This window comes from Hemicordylus capensis, chromosome 5 (assembly GCF_027244095.1).
Source record: "Hemicordylus capensis ecotype Gifberg chromosome 5, rHemCap1.1.pri, whole genome shotgun sequence".
Taxonomy (NCBI): domain Eukaryota; kingdom Metazoa; phylum Chordata; class Lepidosauria; order Squamata; family Cordylidae; genus Hemicordylus; species Hemicordylus capensis.
In genome coordinates this window covers 221,271,756-221,288,004 of record NC_069661.1, presented here as the reverse complement: position 1 = coordinate 221,288,004, position 16,249 = coordinate 221,271,756, and the positions used below count along the sequence as shown (strand labels likewise).

The 16,249-nt window shown below is 47.3% G+C and overlaps 1 long non-coding RNA gene across 1 annotated transcript; it reads right to left on the bottom strand.

Annotated features, from left to right (window-relative positions):
* Positions 1-6,847: 6,847 nt before the first annotated feature.
* Positions 6,848-12,742, bottom strand: LOC128325666 (uncharacterized). The gene is made up of 4 exons (XR_008307548.1): positions 12,456-12,742; positions 10,850-11,262; positions 8,924-9,648; positions 6,848-8,749 (listed from the first exon to the last, which is right to left on the bottom strand). It is a non-coding gene; the product is annotated as an uncharacterized LOC128325666 (long non-coding RNA).
* Between the last annotated feature and the right edge of the window lie 3,507 nt (positions 12,743-16,249).

The window sequence follows — 16,249 nt, the reverse complement described above, 5'->3', positions numbered from 1 at the left end:
TTGCCTGCCCCCCACACAGGCTAATGAATCTTATAGCATCAGCCAATGCCTCAAGATTATTGATACCTGGTCTCAATTTTTCGATAAATAATGCTTCCTTTATTTTCCTTTCAATCCCCAAAATAGATATTTTAGTAGGCACTACTTTGCCTTTGTGCTTCTTCCTCATATGCATTGGACAGGGCTTTGTGCACAATGCCCCATATCTGCCAGATGTTCCCTATATCTCTTCTGCAACTCCTTGAGACAGGCAATTCATACCTGACATGGTTTACGTGACAAACCCAGAGAATCTTGGAAAGACAAGGAATTAAAGTAAATGTGCTTTGCACAGCACCAATAAAACAATTAGTTAACTCCAGATTGTATGATCGATGTGACGCACAAGACTGTGAAATTTGTGAACAGGGGGAAGGAAATTGTGGAAAGGTGCAATATATAAAACTGAATGTTAAGTTGCACTTCATTTTATATTGGAGAATCTGGTAGACCGCTGAAAGATATAGGGACTCGGCCAGTCACAGAACATCTCTCCTCGAAACAAGGCATCAGAAATATGGACGGCACCCTGCTGACAGCGCAGCAAGCGCGGTGTCAAGACACTGGCAATACGGAGGGGCACTTATGGGACATGTGGCAGCGTGTAATCTGGAAAACGCCCAGGTGGCTGTACTGTATGCCCTTAGATTATACTCTGGGACCCACCCACTGATGATGTTGAAGAAATGGTCAAGAAATGGTTAATAGAGTCTACAAGCTGCAAGTTGTTAATTGTAGCTTGTAAAGGTCATAAATATTGCCAGCTTGGCTGAAATGTAGAAAGAGGCCCCTCTTCTAGTATCTCCTGATAGCCGAGCCTGAAAAATAATACCTCAAGGACACATCTGGCTAGAGAAAGGAAAGGGAGATAGTTTTGCTTATCAATAGGTAGTAGAAAAGGCTCGACTGAAATAGAGGAATGTTTGTCTAATTAGCAAAGATTATAATATTTGTAAAATGACGGACAATGATGCTAACCAATGAAGATTGTATCCACTGAATGTAATTATGCTAAAGTATAAAAAACCTGAGACAAAGGCAGCTGCGCGCGATTCTCTGATACAGCCGTGAGGCACAGAGAAGTCTGCCGCCAGCGCTGGCTGTAAAACAATAAAAAGTGTTTGCTTCCTTCAGCCATCCTTGTCGTCTGGTTTGTGGTTGCTGGGTTGCTCCCAGGTAACAATACTAAGTCTGACCCTTGGTCCATCTAGCTCAATATTGTCTACAATGGCTGGCAACAGTTCTCCAGGATTTCAGGCAGGAGTCTTTCCCAGCCCTACCTGGAGATGCTGGGCATTGAACCTTGGACCTTCTGCATGCAAAACAGATATTCTACCACTGAGCTATGACAATATTGTTGGGAAAGGAAGAAGGAAGAGGCAGGCAAATCATCCTGGAGAGAATCTATCTATGTGGTCACTAAGAGTCAACACCAACTTGACAGCACTTAATCAATCAATCAATCAATCAATCTACCTCTGTCTTGGTTGCTGCTAGCAGCAGAGTTATTAGATCTTTTTAAGATTTATCTGTGAGTACCTTTGGAAATTGATAAACATGCTATCATGGGATCAGGCTGAAGGTCGAGTTGGACTGTTTCAGAGATTATAGGAAAAAGTGGTTACCAATAGCCTTTTACATATGGGCAACCCCACCATTAATAAAAGGGAGTACCTCTCTTTTTACATCCGTGCCAACAAAATGAGGAAGACGTTTTGGTGATATAGTGTTTCTGGATTGGGGTAAGAGGCTATCTATGTACCACCTTTCTTGTTGCCTCCCTTATCTGGGCTGATGTGTTTCTAAGCGGTTGCTTCAGCCAAATTGCTTCCCATTCATGATCTTCAAGAGAGGTTCCTAAATCAGTTTCCCATGTTGCTTTTAGCCCTCCCGAGAAAGCACAGGATTTGGAAATGAGGATATTGTATATAAGTGAGGCTGACCCTCTTGTTTTGTTAATTAGTGAGACACATAAGTTTCCATAGATAATCAACAATCTAGAAGTAGCCTCTCCTTTCCGTAGCAACTTGGATGCAAAGTGCTGGAATTGAATTTTCTGCATCCAAGTCACTTGGTTGCCAATCAGCATAGTATCCAGCTTAGCTTCTGATACTGGTTTCCCTCAGTCTGTCAATCCCTTTTGACTCCCACTCCTCATATTGTTGTTATCTGCTTGGATCTGCAAATGCAGGGTGATCTAAGATAGGGAAGAGTAGTGAAATGGGTGGTGCCTGTTTCTTAGCCAGATGCTCAAAGTGGTGGCCAAGAAGGGGTTACTCAAACCTGCTCATTTAGCTTCAGTGACCTGTTTAAAATGGGAATGTTCGGATTGTTGGAGCTTCTGAGGGAAGCCCAATGGAAACCTCATCACTGCTTTCACTGAGTCCATTTCCTCTTAAAATGTGCTGGAGGTTTTCTCTGAGCTTGGCCGTATGACTCAGAAATTTTCCATAGTTTTTCGTTCAGCAAATTCTTCCAGGCCCCTAATTCAGATATTCATCCAGCGACTCCTGTGCAGCCGGTTTCCCGTTTAATCTGACATTCTGTGGTTATGACAGTGAGTCCCTCAGTCTTTTCCTGGTGCTTCACACTTCATTGAGTTGAGTTTCAGTGGGCTGGAATGCAGCAGCCCAGTCTTTGGATAAATCATGTCTGAATGGCATAATCCACGAAGCTAGCTGGCTCTCTGAAGAACTGCTCTCAGCCATTTGAGTGCTTTTGGAGTTCTTTCCAGGGCCCTGGGTCATCTTGCAATGATCTTCCCCCTCTGAAGAGCTCAGTGGATTTTGCAAAGACAAATATGATTTAAGACTCCGTTCCCACTTCCGTGAGTGACCAAAACTCATTCCCACATATTTTGCATACCTTTTGGAGAGTATTTTGTCATATTTACTGCTAGTTTTTAGAAGATAGGCCTGATGATGTCCAGAGCTGGCAGCTTAGGCAGTCATCTTGCCTGGCAGCAAGCCACACCCACCTCCCAGCACTGGAGTTTGGAATAACGTAGGAATTCCCCTGGAGGCAGAAGCATGGCCAATGCGGTTTATTCCCTGGAGGGTCCAATACAGACTCTTTGATCCATTAAAATCAGGCTGACCACACGGTTCATTCTCAACAGCCCAAGACCTCCCTGAGAGTCAGTCTCCATTGTTCAGACCCCTCCAGAGCATGTTTGCAACAGTCCTGAAATTCCAGCATTCAAGCCTCTCAATGGCCCAGTCTCCTCTTGCATCCATTCTCTGGCCCCTACGAGATGGGTTTTCTGGTCCATCTTCATCTCCTGGATGGGTTTTCTGGCACCCCCTGGAAGCTCTTTTTTTGCCCATACCTGGCCCTCATTGTGTTCCTACTAGATGGCCCATTAACCCTGAGGGCTGAGCAATTTATTCCTTCTTATATGATAAGTGCCCAACACCAATATTTTGTGTTTTTGGTCAAGAATAAGGCTGCTTTCTATCTGGCAATTTGTACTCCCATTCCTCCTGCTCCCTGAATCAAGCAGCATATGTTGGTGATTTGGGTAACTCACATGGGCACTAAGCACATGACTTGGATCCTATAAAAAGGGACTTCGAAGCCCCACTCTCTCTCTCTCTCACCCCCTCTCATCCTGGCGGCACACCCCATTCTTGCTTCAGAACATCTCCCCTGGAGAGGTAACTATGATTTTTCTTAATCCCCCTTCTCCTCCCAAGCAGGCTTGAAGATGGATGGAGCCATGCCTGTATGTATGTGAGTGTTTAAGCATCAGGCAGCCTAGTAGCATTTTGGACTAGCATAATAGGGAAACCCTTGTCTCTAGGGGTAGACAGCCAGCTCTTCCCCAGGATAAGAGAAGAGTCTCCATGGGAACTCTCAATCCAAAGGGTTGCCCCAAGAGGCAGATGAGAGGCTTTGGGGCCCTCACTGCCCAGTCAGAGGTAGATTCCAAACAGATCTCCTGGGAAGGGTTCCAATCCTGTGCCTTTCTCAGTTTTAAGCAGCTCCAGTCATCAGATCTCCTCTGAAATGGATCCCAGCACTTCAAATCCCCATCACTTTCATCCAGTGGCCCATCTCCTTGTTGGTGCCCCCTGACCACCCAGCTAAAGTCACCTCTTCATATTCTGCTTCCACTGTTAGCCAATGGCTTCATCCTAGACCAGCTCGGCTGTCCTCCACTCCAGTTCCATTTCTCCCCAGTCTTTCCTAGTCTGCCTAGCAGGTCTATCTGTCTTTCCCTCTAACCTCTCATTGTTTTCTTAATTGGCCCAGTCGATCTATCTGCTTCCCTTGCTTTTTCTGCCCCCTGTGTTTTGGCTGTGGCCTCAGCTCTCCCTCTTTATTTCCCTTGACTCTTATCTTCTCCCCAATTTTCCTCTTTGGATTTCTCCCCCCATCTGTCATAGGAATCAGCCTTGATTAGGAATTAACTTTGATTAGAAAGTACTGACTCTGCTTCATCTACATGGCCTAGACCAGTCTCCTAACCAGGAACCTGCTTGATTTCCTTGCTCTTTGACTGCTTTTCACCTAATCCTTGTCTCTTCTTCTCTCATACTGCTTTACCCTAGTCCTTGTCATTATTTATTTGCTTCAATTGTTTTGGTCTCTTGTTTTCTAGGCTGAGGTGAAGGTTCACCTCACCCCACTTTCCCCCGATCCGTTCTCTGACACTGATGGTTCTTGGGCCCTGGTTACTGCTCTTAATCTGATTTCCTTGCTTCTTCCTTCATCTGTCCTCAATAGGATTTAATCTTGGTTAGTGATTTATTTATTTAGATTTATATGTCTCCCTACTCCCATAGGACTCAGGGCGGCTTACAAGCAATAACATACAAAACAACACAGTTCTATAAAATACAACATACATAACATCATAACCACAACCCTCATACAGTACTCATTACAAGACATAATAACTATGGATAACCAGATCACTCTACGACCAGCTATCTCAGCGACCAAACACCCAACGGAACATTTCCGTCTTGCATGCCTTACGGAAAGCCAACAAATCATGGAGAGCTCTGATATTATCCGGGAGACCATCCCATAGAGCCGGGGCCACCATTGAGAAGGCCCTGGCTCTAGTTGATTGCAGTTTAACTTCCCTAGGGCCCGGAATCACCAAGGTATTACTTGTGGCAAATCTCAGGACGCAGCGAGGGACATATCGAACAAGGCGGTCCTGGAGGTATGGAGGGCCCATATCGTGTAGGGCTTTAAATGTTAAAGTTAATATCTTAAACCTAACCTGGGACTCAACCGGCAACCAGTGCAGTTGAACGAGCAAAGGTGTCACATGTGCTCACCAAGGCGCCTTAGTAAGGACCTTGGCCACTGCATTCTGCACCAGTTTCAATCTCCGAGTTAGGCGCAATCGCAACCCCACATAAAGTGAGTTGCAATAACCTAACCTAGAAGTGACCGTCGCATGGAGCACAGTGGCCAAATCCAGAGGGGACAGATAAGGGGCTAGCCGCCGTATTTGGCGTAACTGAAAAAAGGCCTTTCGAGCGACCTCCATGATCTGAGCCTCCATATTCAAAGAGGCATCAAGAATCACACCCAGACTCTTTACTGTAGGCTGAGGTATCAAACAAGCACCATCAAGGGTCAGTAATTGGAAACTCCCCCCTGACCTCTTTGGGCCCAGCCACAGAACTTCAGTCTTATCTGGATTAAGCCATAGACGACTTTGCTTCAGCCAGTCTACGACTGCCTCCAAGCACCTGGTCAGCTGAGCTATGGTGTCCTCAGCCCTGCCATCCATCAGCAGAAAAAGCTGGGTGCCATCCACATATTGATGGCACCCTAGCCCAAAACTCCTCACCGGCTTTGCTAAAGGCCGCATATAAATATTAAACAGCAAGGGCAAGAGAATAGCCTGAGGGTGCCTGAGGGACACCACATGTTAATACATGACGTGAAGACCTCTCATCGCCCATAGCTACTCTATAACTCTGGCCTTGTAGGAAAGAACGCAGCCACAAGGCCACGCCTCAAATCCCAGCATCAGCTACGCGGTGGATCAGAACATCATGGTCCACAGTGTCGAACACTGCAGTGAGATCTAACAGCAACAGCAGCGCCAACCCATTTAAATTTAATACATTTACTTCGTTTGTTAGCTGAATGCTTAGTTAACTGTTTAGTTATTCAATACCTAGCTAATTGTATACATGTTAGATAATCCACTCTAGTTATATGATAAAGGTTAAGTGTTAGTGCCTAAACTCCGTAAACATCTAGTGTCTTCTGTGTAATGTGAGATTACTCACATGTGTTCTTAAATGCCATGCCTCATTGTCATCAATAAAATATATCTTTTAATGGACCAATAAAATATACCTTTAGTTTGGACCATTAAATCTGAGGCTGTCTTTTCTCCTGGGGACTGCTTAACCAAGACCTGTGATCCAAATTTAGGGACACCATTACCCCAACTTTAAATCTGTGGTTTTCCATGTAAAAGCAGAGGAATGTGGGGCGGGGGGGCATTGTTGAAAAGATAGCAATGCTATCATTGAGCAAGATAGAGTACATTATTTCTCTTATATCTGCCCCCATTCTTTTTTCGCCCCTTTTTGTGTGTAGGAACCTAACTCCTGGAGTCCTATAGAGGTAATGGAATCCCTGCAAGTAACGAGGGCCACCTGTACATGGTTACATTTATCCTCACACCCACCCTGTGAGGTACATTAGGCTGAGAGATAAGATAAGACTGGTTCATGGCCGAATGGGGAATTCAACTGAGGTCTCCCCAATCTCCTTGAATTTGAACTCATGTCTCCCCATATCCAGGATTCTAAACACTACACCACACTGGCTCTTTAAATATATTTTATTGGCAATATTTATATCCTGGCCCTCCAATGCAATACTGCTGAGGGCAATCATAGCAGAACAATACAACAGATGAAAAGATAAAAACAGTATAAGCATACACACAAAACAGGAAAGCAGATAAAACCAATAAAATTAATAGAATATCACCCTAACCCTGACCCAATAAAAACTGGATTTAAATTTTTTTTTGGACTGCACATACAATATCTGAAAAAAGGCCATTTCCAGGAGGCCCATGACGTCAAGCCTTGACGTTCTGCAGGCATTTTCGGCAGCTCTGGACAGTCTCTTTGGCCTGGAACAAAAGAAAAGCAACAGGGTGAGGGTCCCTCCCCCCATATTACTAGTCCCTGCACTGACTTCTTGCCCCCTTCCATGCCCAGCACAGACTCCTCATCCCGACCTGGAAAACCCTCCATGGATATTTCCCACCCTCTTGCTCTGCACTGACCCCTCCCTCCCAACTTGCATGCCATCAGGGTGGTCTTTGCTCCGCCAACTGCCTTCAGCCTCCTGAAGGTCTCTTGCTCTCTGAGATGACTATTTCCCTTCTCTCTCGATAACTCTTGGGTCTGGAACAGCCACCCAGAGGTATGCCCACTTCTGGCTCCTGTCCTCACAATGCCACCTGAAAACTCACCTCCTCTGCACATCTTTTGGCTTAATGCCTCAGCAGAGGTAGCTCCATCTGCTGGAACTGAAGGCTCTTTATGCTTTCCTCTCCCATTCCTCCTCCTTCTCACTCCTCTCTCCAAAGCCAGAATCTAAGCTCTTAGGGGCAGGGAACTTTTGCTCCTGTGCATTGATGACCCTATAAGGAGGATCGCTATTAGCGCAATTGTATGTCGATCCTCCTTCCTGTTTCATCCCAGCTTGAACTCAAAAGGGCTGATCTTGTTCTGCTTTTTCACATTCGTAGTCTGCTCTTCCTCCAAGCAGCTCAGGGAGATATACCTGGTCATTTTATCCTCACAACAACCCTAAGAGGTAGGTAAGGCTGTGGGACAACTGAGTGGCCCAAAGTCCCTCAGCGAGGTTCATGGCTGAATGGGAAGCCCAGCGTGGGTTTCCCTGATCCTAAGGAGGTGTAGGGCAGCAGAAATACAGACACACCCCCCCACACACACACACACACTTGCCCAGTGCCTTAGCTTCCTGCTCCTTCTATTACTTCCCTGCCTCTGTTTTGATACTGTACGTTTTTTAGATTGTCAAATGAGAATGTAAAAGGTCGGGGTAATGCAATACTGACTTTGTGAGGCTGACAGTCATGTAGCTGATGGACCTGTAACTCCATTCAACTGTGCAAAGTTTCTTTGAGATTGCTGCTATCTGGCTCTAGAGGAGGAGGGGAAGAGGGATCCGGGAGCTGGAGGTGGAGGGTGGGATGGAGGCAACCACCAGGGAGGCAGAAGAGGGCAAGGAACTGGATCCTGGGGCTGGAAACATGCGGCAGGTCTGGCAGGGACATCTTTAAGAGTGGAGAAGAAGCAGAAGGTCAGCTACAAAGGCAGGCATCCTACTGCACCCACCATCACTTACCTTCAGTACTCACCAGAAGAAGCTGCTTTCATTGTGACCGTCACAACTTGGTCACCTGAAAGACTAAATATGAAGAAACACTTCGGCAAGCACTGACAATCCACTCACAGGCCTCCCCTCCTAGTCATTCAAACATTTCAAGATTCAGGAGGAGGAATCAGGAGCTAAAGAGCCATTTCTAGCCCAGCAGCAATTTGTGCTGTGAATGTACCTTCCCTTTCCCTCCTCGGGAGCTGGCTTCTACTCTTGTAGAATCTTGTCCGCGTGTTAGGGCCTCGGTGGTCGAGGCCCCAGACAAAGAGAAAGGAGGGTTGGGCAATGCAGTGAAGCTTCAGTTCTGCAACAAAGAGAGCAAAAAGGACCCAACATTGTATGTGTTGACCAGGCTGGTTTCTGGTGCCTTGCAAAAAGGGCAGAGCTTGGTCCATCACTTGGGCTGGGTATTAACGCTCCAGCTGATTTGTGGGCCGGGTGTGTATGCCAAAGGGTGATGAGGAGCCAAAATACTTACACTGTTCTACATACTTGATCTGCAACCTACTCAGAATTCCCAGCTCTGGATGAAGATCCTTGGCAGAAAAGGAACGCTCTGAGGTTTCCTCTTCTGGCTCTTCCACCAGAGTGGTGAGGGGACGGAAGCCCCTTGGCACAGTCCTGGCTGAGAACTTGCCTCTTCTAATTCTCCTCCTGGAGCATCTGATGGAATGGAGGGCCCTGGGTGGGGGTCCTGGGAGTGAGGCTTCCTCCTCCTTTGGGCCTTTGCGCGAGTGCCGGCGTGGATGGAAGGTTCTTCATGGAGTCATTCCACTGATGGTTCCTCCTTTGGTCTTGCTGGAAAGTCCGAGCAGATGGAAGGTCCGAACAGATGGAAGGTCCTTCATGGAGGGTTGGCCCTGATGGTTCCTCCTCTGCTACTTCTCCCGCTGTGTTGGATTTGATGGGAGGCCCTGGGAAGGGTTCTGCCATTGAGGTGTCCTCCTTTCTTTCTTCTCCAAGAAGGTCAGAGGTGATAACAAAGTCCCGAGTGCTGTTCTGGCACTGACTTTGCCTCCTCTGGTTTTAGTCCTGGGTTGTCCAAGGGGGTGGAAGGCTCTGGGCGGAGGGCTGGCACTGAGTCTTCCTCCTCTGGTTCTTGACATGGAGTGTTTGAGGGGATGCAATGCCCAGGGAAGGGTACGGGATCTGAGATTGCCCCTGTTGGTTTTTCACCCAGAGTGCTGGGAAGTACAAAAGGACCTTCAAGAGAGGAAATAAAGCAGGCATCAGGAAATGTGGATGGCCTGTAGCCCTGATAGAAATTGCCTCCCCTTTCTGCTTTGATTAGCCAGCTGGGGACATCACCTGGGATGATGGGGAAGGTGGGCCACCCAAGGAAGCAAGCAAGGAATGAGGAGGAGGATGTTGCATAGCACTGGCAAGACAGCCCTCTCCAAATAGGCTTTGGAAGAGAGTGCCATAGCCGGGCTCCATCCACAGTACATACAAATGCAGCTGCCTTCTACCGAGTCATACCTCTGGCTTTCTTTGCCCTACTCTGGCTGGCAGCCGCTCTTGGGCAGAGGCTTTTCCTGGCTAGCTAAGAACCTTGAACAGAAAAGGATGAAGGCTCAGCCTGAGACCTTGTGCCTGCCAAGCAATGGTTCCACCCTTGAGCTGTAGGCCGCCCTCCCGTGCATGTGAGGAAAGAGGCTTCTCCCTCTCCAGCTCCAGGGTGGGAGCTGATGTTTCACATGGACCAAGCAGTTACAGCCTCTTGCCCATGTGTGGATGGACAGATGGGAGCATTGGAAACCTGCCTGGAAAACATCATCAGGAAGCATAGCTGTGATCTGAGGAATGCAGTAGTTCCCGCTTGCTACAGCTTCACAGGTCTAGGACATGCAAGCTAAAGAGGAGGAGATCTGGTCTTATGGTAGCAAGTGTGACTTGTCCCCTTTGCTAAGCAGGGTCTGCCCTGGTTAAGGCATATGAATGGGAGACCACATGTGAGCACTGTAAGATATTTCCCTTAGGGGATGGAGCCGCTCTGGGAAGAGCAGAAGGTTCCTTGTTCCCTCCCTGGCACCTCCAAGATAGCACTGAGATAGACTTCTGCCTGCAACTCTGGGGAAGCCGCTGCCATTCTGTGTAGACAATTCTAAGCTAAATGGACTAGTGGTCTGACTCCATATCAAGCAGCTTCCTCTGTTCCTGTGAAATACAGGGGAAATCACCCCAACAAGTGACCTTCAAAGGTCGCCCGCTGTGAGGTGTGCATCTAAGTGGTGGAATTGTGACCACTGAAGTTCACACAGGGAGCGCAACAGCACATGTGAACACAGCCGGCTGGGCTATACATCTCCTTGCCCAGACAGGCTAAAACAAAGGGAGGGTGTCTTTAAAAGCCAAGCCCAGGCAGCCATTACAGTTTGTTGGTCCCTTCATGCCAGACACCTACCTGCAGATGGCCCAGGAACAACAGCCACCCATCTTGACAACCGACTGAGCTACGAGGAGAAGTTGGGGATCAATCTGATTGCCCAAGACAGCTAACTTGTACAAGTTGCTACCGCTTCTCTAGATGGTTGCCAAGTGAGCCTCTGGAAGAATCCTTGCTGGTCTCCAAGGGGAAACATGATTGCAGAATTCTGTGGCTGACTGTGAGGTCACCAGATCAGTTACTGGCCACGCTGGCTCTGGTTTGAATCCATTCTGTGTCTCAGGGATGCAGCTCCAAGTATCAAAGCACCAGCGGGGGACTCATCCCTGTCCTGCCCTCCCTGCTCCCCACGTGTTTTCCCCCTAATTGCATGCTGAAGTGTCTTCTCTAGGAAATTCCTCTGCCTTCCATTTGGCACTGAGGCCCCGTTTCTGTTCAGAAGACACAAAAAGAAAGCCAATGAACTCTTGGAACTCATTGCCTCTAGATATAGTGATGATAGACTCACTTGGATGGATTCAAAGAGGCATTGGGCACATTCACCAAGGAGGAGAGGCCCCTCAGTGGCTAGAGAGAACCTCCAGGACCACAGGCTGAATTCCAGATTCTGGGAGGGGACATGCAGTGGGCGAGACTGTTGCCTCGGCACTTTTACATGTTTCAGGGGACTCATGCAAGGTGGATTATGAACTTTGTTTCCTCCTGCACAGGCAGCGGAGGCAGACCACCCCTATCCACAAGCATCCCCACAATGCAATGCGCAACATTCACATTGCAATGGGGGATTCCCCCAAGAGACATTTGCTCTAGGCTGTGTGAGGCCGGGCGGGAAGGAGCCCGTTCTTGCATATGAGCAAGTAGCCAGAGGAAAGGGAGTGCTCACTGCCTTAACTTTGGCTAACAGCCGGTGTAAAAGGCCAGTGCTGGGTGGTGCTGCCCCACTGGGATTGGGACCAATCCCGGCGGTTCACACTTGCAGCCTTACTCGGGCTGGGCGTCCCTAGTGTGGGTTAGGCTGCGCATGAGAACAGCCTCATGGTCTCTCATTTCATTGCTAAGAGTGGCTTATTCTGGGTTAGAAATGATCCCAACATTATATTCCCCTGCCATGCTGTCCTGATGAAAACAGGGAACTGTGTCCTATACTCTGAAGTGAGCTAAGCTAAGATTTATTTCTATTTATGTTTACATTTTGATCCCGCTCCTCCTCCAAGATGCCCAGAGCAGTGTACAGGTGGCCCTCACAATCCACAACCGTAGTTTCGCCTATTTGTGGATGGGTCTTAGAGACCCGGTTTCTTTATCTACGATATTAAAAATAGGCAAAATTCGCCTATTTGCAGTTTTGAGTGACTGGAAATGATTTTCAATGTCATTTTGGGCTGCCATTTTACAGCGCAGAATCATTTTGCGGCTCTTAAAAACAACTTCCTGTGTTACAGGATCTGGACCCTCGATCTGACAGGAACACATACCCCACATTTTAATTTGGTTTAAACACTCGGTTCAGCATGGTTGACGTGTTTCTATGAGGAAATAGTCTAGGAGTAAGCAGTGTTTTAGCACTGCAGTTTGGTGTGTATTAGATGTTGGCTTTTTAAAAACAGAGCATTGGTTCACTTACCGTGAAGGCTTCTTCTGGCTGCTAGAGTCAAGGACATCTCTCTGGGTTATCCTCCTCACATGCTCCTAGGCAGGACTATGGTAATTAGCTAAAAAGAACAGAAGCCTACTAGAACAAAACAAAAGTCAAGAAAGAACATCATTGCAAAATTTGATCTGAATGGATGGAGGTTCACAAATTGGGATAGGCAGAACTGGGGGGGGGGCAGGCAGGGCACGTGCCCTAGGCACCACTGAGGTGGGGACGCCATGCCAGTTCCTGCCACCCCCACCCCATTGCCCACCTGCCCAGCCCCAGGGCCCCTCAGCCACTTGCCTCCAGCTCCGGCCTAGGATCGGCAATGAGGCCTAGATTGGAGCAGCCTGCAAACTGCAGAGCTCTTCTCTCCCCGCCTCTCAGCTGATTGGTTGGTGGGTGGGTGGGCGGGCGGGGCTTCCAGAGAGGCCTCTGAGTAGGCCTCCCTGAAGCCTGAACTGGGCAGGCCCCAGCAAGCCAGGAAGGAGGCTGGCAGAGCTCCCTGTAGCAGACCCTCCCTGCAGCAGACCAGACCATCCAGCACAGCTCTTGCAAGGTAGGCTGTGAATTCCTTTTTGTGGTTACCCCCGTATATAGGGATCTGCTTGCCATAGGGCTTTGATATGGGTGGTGGGGCGAGACTGAGAAGTCTCTGAATATTTAATTTAAAACACACTGAAAAATGTGCTGGCTTTAAAAACAAAAACTGTCTAAGGCTTATAAGTGGCTTGTTTTATGTCAGAAAATTACAAAAACTTCTGGAACAAATATTCATTCATTCATTCATTCTTTCATTCATTTATAAATACACTTATGTTCAAGTTGTTTTGCAACCCAGAAGGTCTGAGTGAGTCTCCCCAGTCTTTCATAGTTCTCCCCCGGTAATTTCTCACTGCTTCCTTAATTTGCCCAGTCGATCTATCTGCTTCCCTTGCTTTTTCTGCCCCCTGTATCTTGGTTGTAGCCTCAGCTCTCCCTCTTTATTTCCCTTGGCTCTTCTCTGACACAGCTTGCTCTTTGGCCTTGTTTGCATCTCCCCCACTTTTCCCTTTGGATTTCTTCCCCCATCTGTCATAGGAATCAGCCTTGATTAGGAATCAGCACCTTGATCAGGAAGTACTCTAACTCCGCTTCATCTACATGGCCTAGACCTGTTTCCTAACCAGGAACCTGCTTGATTTCCTTGTTCTCTAACTCTGTTTTTCACTTTATCCTTGTCCATTCTTCTCTGATACTGTTTTACCCCACTTCACCTCAGCCCACATTTCCCCTGATGCCTTCTCTGACAATGATTATTCTTGGACCCTGGTTGCTGCTCTTAATCTTATTTCCCTGCTTCTTTCTTCCTCTGTCCTCAATAGGACTTAGTCTTGGTTAATGATTTAGATACTTTTACCTAGTTGTTTAACTGAATGCTTAGTTCATTACCTAGCTAATTACATATATATTAGAGAATCCACTATAGTTATATGATAAAGGTGAAGTGTTAGTGTCTAGACACCGTTAACATCTAGCATCTTCTATGTAATGTGAGAATACTCACATGTGTTCTTAAATGCTATGCCTCTTTATTGTCATCAATAAAATATATCTTTATTTTGGACCATTAAATCTGTGGCTGTCTTTTCTCGTGGAGACTGTTTAACCAAGTCTTGTGATCCAAATTTAGGGATACCAGGTTGCCCCAACTTTAAACCCGTGATTTTCCATATAGAAGCAGAGAGGGATGGAGGGTTTGGGGTCACTGTTGAGGAGCTGGTGAGCAAGGTACAGTACTTTATTTCTCTTATATCTGCCCCCATTCTTTTTTAGCCCTTTTTGTGTGTAGGAACCTACCTCCCATCTCCCAGACTCCCATGGGGTAAGGTTTCTTTGTTTGTAATTTCCATATTGATGCTTATATGCGAGGATGGCATCCCTACAAATAACGAGGGCCACCTGTACATGATTATCTTCATCCTCACACCCGCCCTGTGAGGTAGGTTAGGCTGAGAGATACTGTAAGACTGGCACAGATTCAACCAGAGAGTTTTGTGACCGAAAGGGGATTTGAACTCAGGTCTCCCCATTCTCCTTGAACTTGGATTTGTGTCTCCCCACATCCAGGACTCTAACCACTTCACCACACTGGCTCTTTACATATTACTTATTTAAAATATTTATTTCCTGCACCTCCAATGTAATACTGCAGAACAACACAACACATAAAACATTAAAACAGTGTAAGCTTAAGCAAAAAACAGTAAAGCAGATAAAACAGATGAAATTAATATATCGCCCTAATCTGATCAAAACTGGATTTTAATTTTTGGGGGTGTCACATAAAATAGGTGAGCAAAGTCCATTTCCAGGAGGCAGAATCCTGGCCATTCTGCTTCTCCATCTACTTTGCCATTCCCTCCAAGCCTTGAGGTTTTGCTGGCATTCTTGGCAGCTCTGGGCAGTCTCTTTGGCCTGGAACGAAAGAAAAGCAACAGGGTGAGGGGGGCGTCCCCCACCATGCCAGTCCCTGCGCTGAAGACTTCTCCTCTTCCATGCCCAGCACAGACTCCTCATCCCTACCTGGGAAACTCTCCATGGCTCTGTCCCACCCTCTTACTCTGCACTGACCCCTCCCTCCCAACTTACACGCTATCAGGGTGGTTTTTGCTCCTCAAACTTCTCCTGAAGGTCTCCTTCTCCCTAAAATGACTCTTTCCTTATCCCTCAATGACTCTTGGGTCTGGAACAACCACCCAGAGGTGGGCCCACTACTGGCTCCTGTCCTTCCAATGCGATACTGCTCAGGGCAACCATGGCAGAACAATACAACAGATGAAGTCGGGGGGGGGGGGGAGTATAAGCGTAAACACAAAACAGGAGAGCAGATAAAACCAATAAAATTAATAGAATATCACCCTAACCCTGACCCAATAAAAACTGGATTAGAAAAAAAATTTTGGATGGCACATAAAATATCTGGGGGAAAGGCCATTTCCAGGAGGCCCATGACGTCATGCCTTGATGTTCTGCAGGCATTCTTGGCAGCTCTGGGCAGTCTCTTTGGACTGGAACGAAAGAAAAGCAACAAGGTGAGGGTCCCTTCTCCCATATTACTAGTCCCTGCACTGACCTCTTGCCCCCTTCCATGCCCAGCACAGACTCTTCATCCCTTGCTGGAAAACCCTCCATGGATATTTCCCATCCTCTTGCTCTGCACTGACCTCTCCCTCCCAACTTGCATGCCATCAGGGTGGTCTTTGCTCCTCCAACTCCCTTCAGCCTCCTGAAGGTCTTCTACTCTCTGAGAGGACTCTTTGCCTTCTCCCTCGATAACTCTTGGGTCTGGAACGCCCACCCAGAGATATGCCCACTTCTGGCTCCTGTCCTCCCAATGCCACCTGAAAACCCACCTCCTCTGCACATCTTTTGGCTTAAAGCCTCAGCAGAGGCAGCTCCATCTGCTGGAACTGAAGGCTCTTTATGCTTTCCTCTCCCATTCCTCCTCTTTTTCACTCCTCTCTCCTCTCGCCAGAATTTAAGTTCCATGGGGCAGGAAACCTTTGCTCCTGTTTATTGATTACCCTATAAGGAGGATCAACATAAGTGCAATTGCATGTCAATCCTCCTTGGTTTCCTGTTTCATCCCAGCTTGAACTCAGAAGGGCTGATCTTGGTCTGCTTTTTTCACACTCTTAGTCTGCTCTTCCTCCAAGCAGCTCAAGGAGGCATATCTGGTCATCTTTATCCTTTAACCTAAGAGGTAGATTAGGCTGTGTGACAAGTGACTGGTCCAAAGT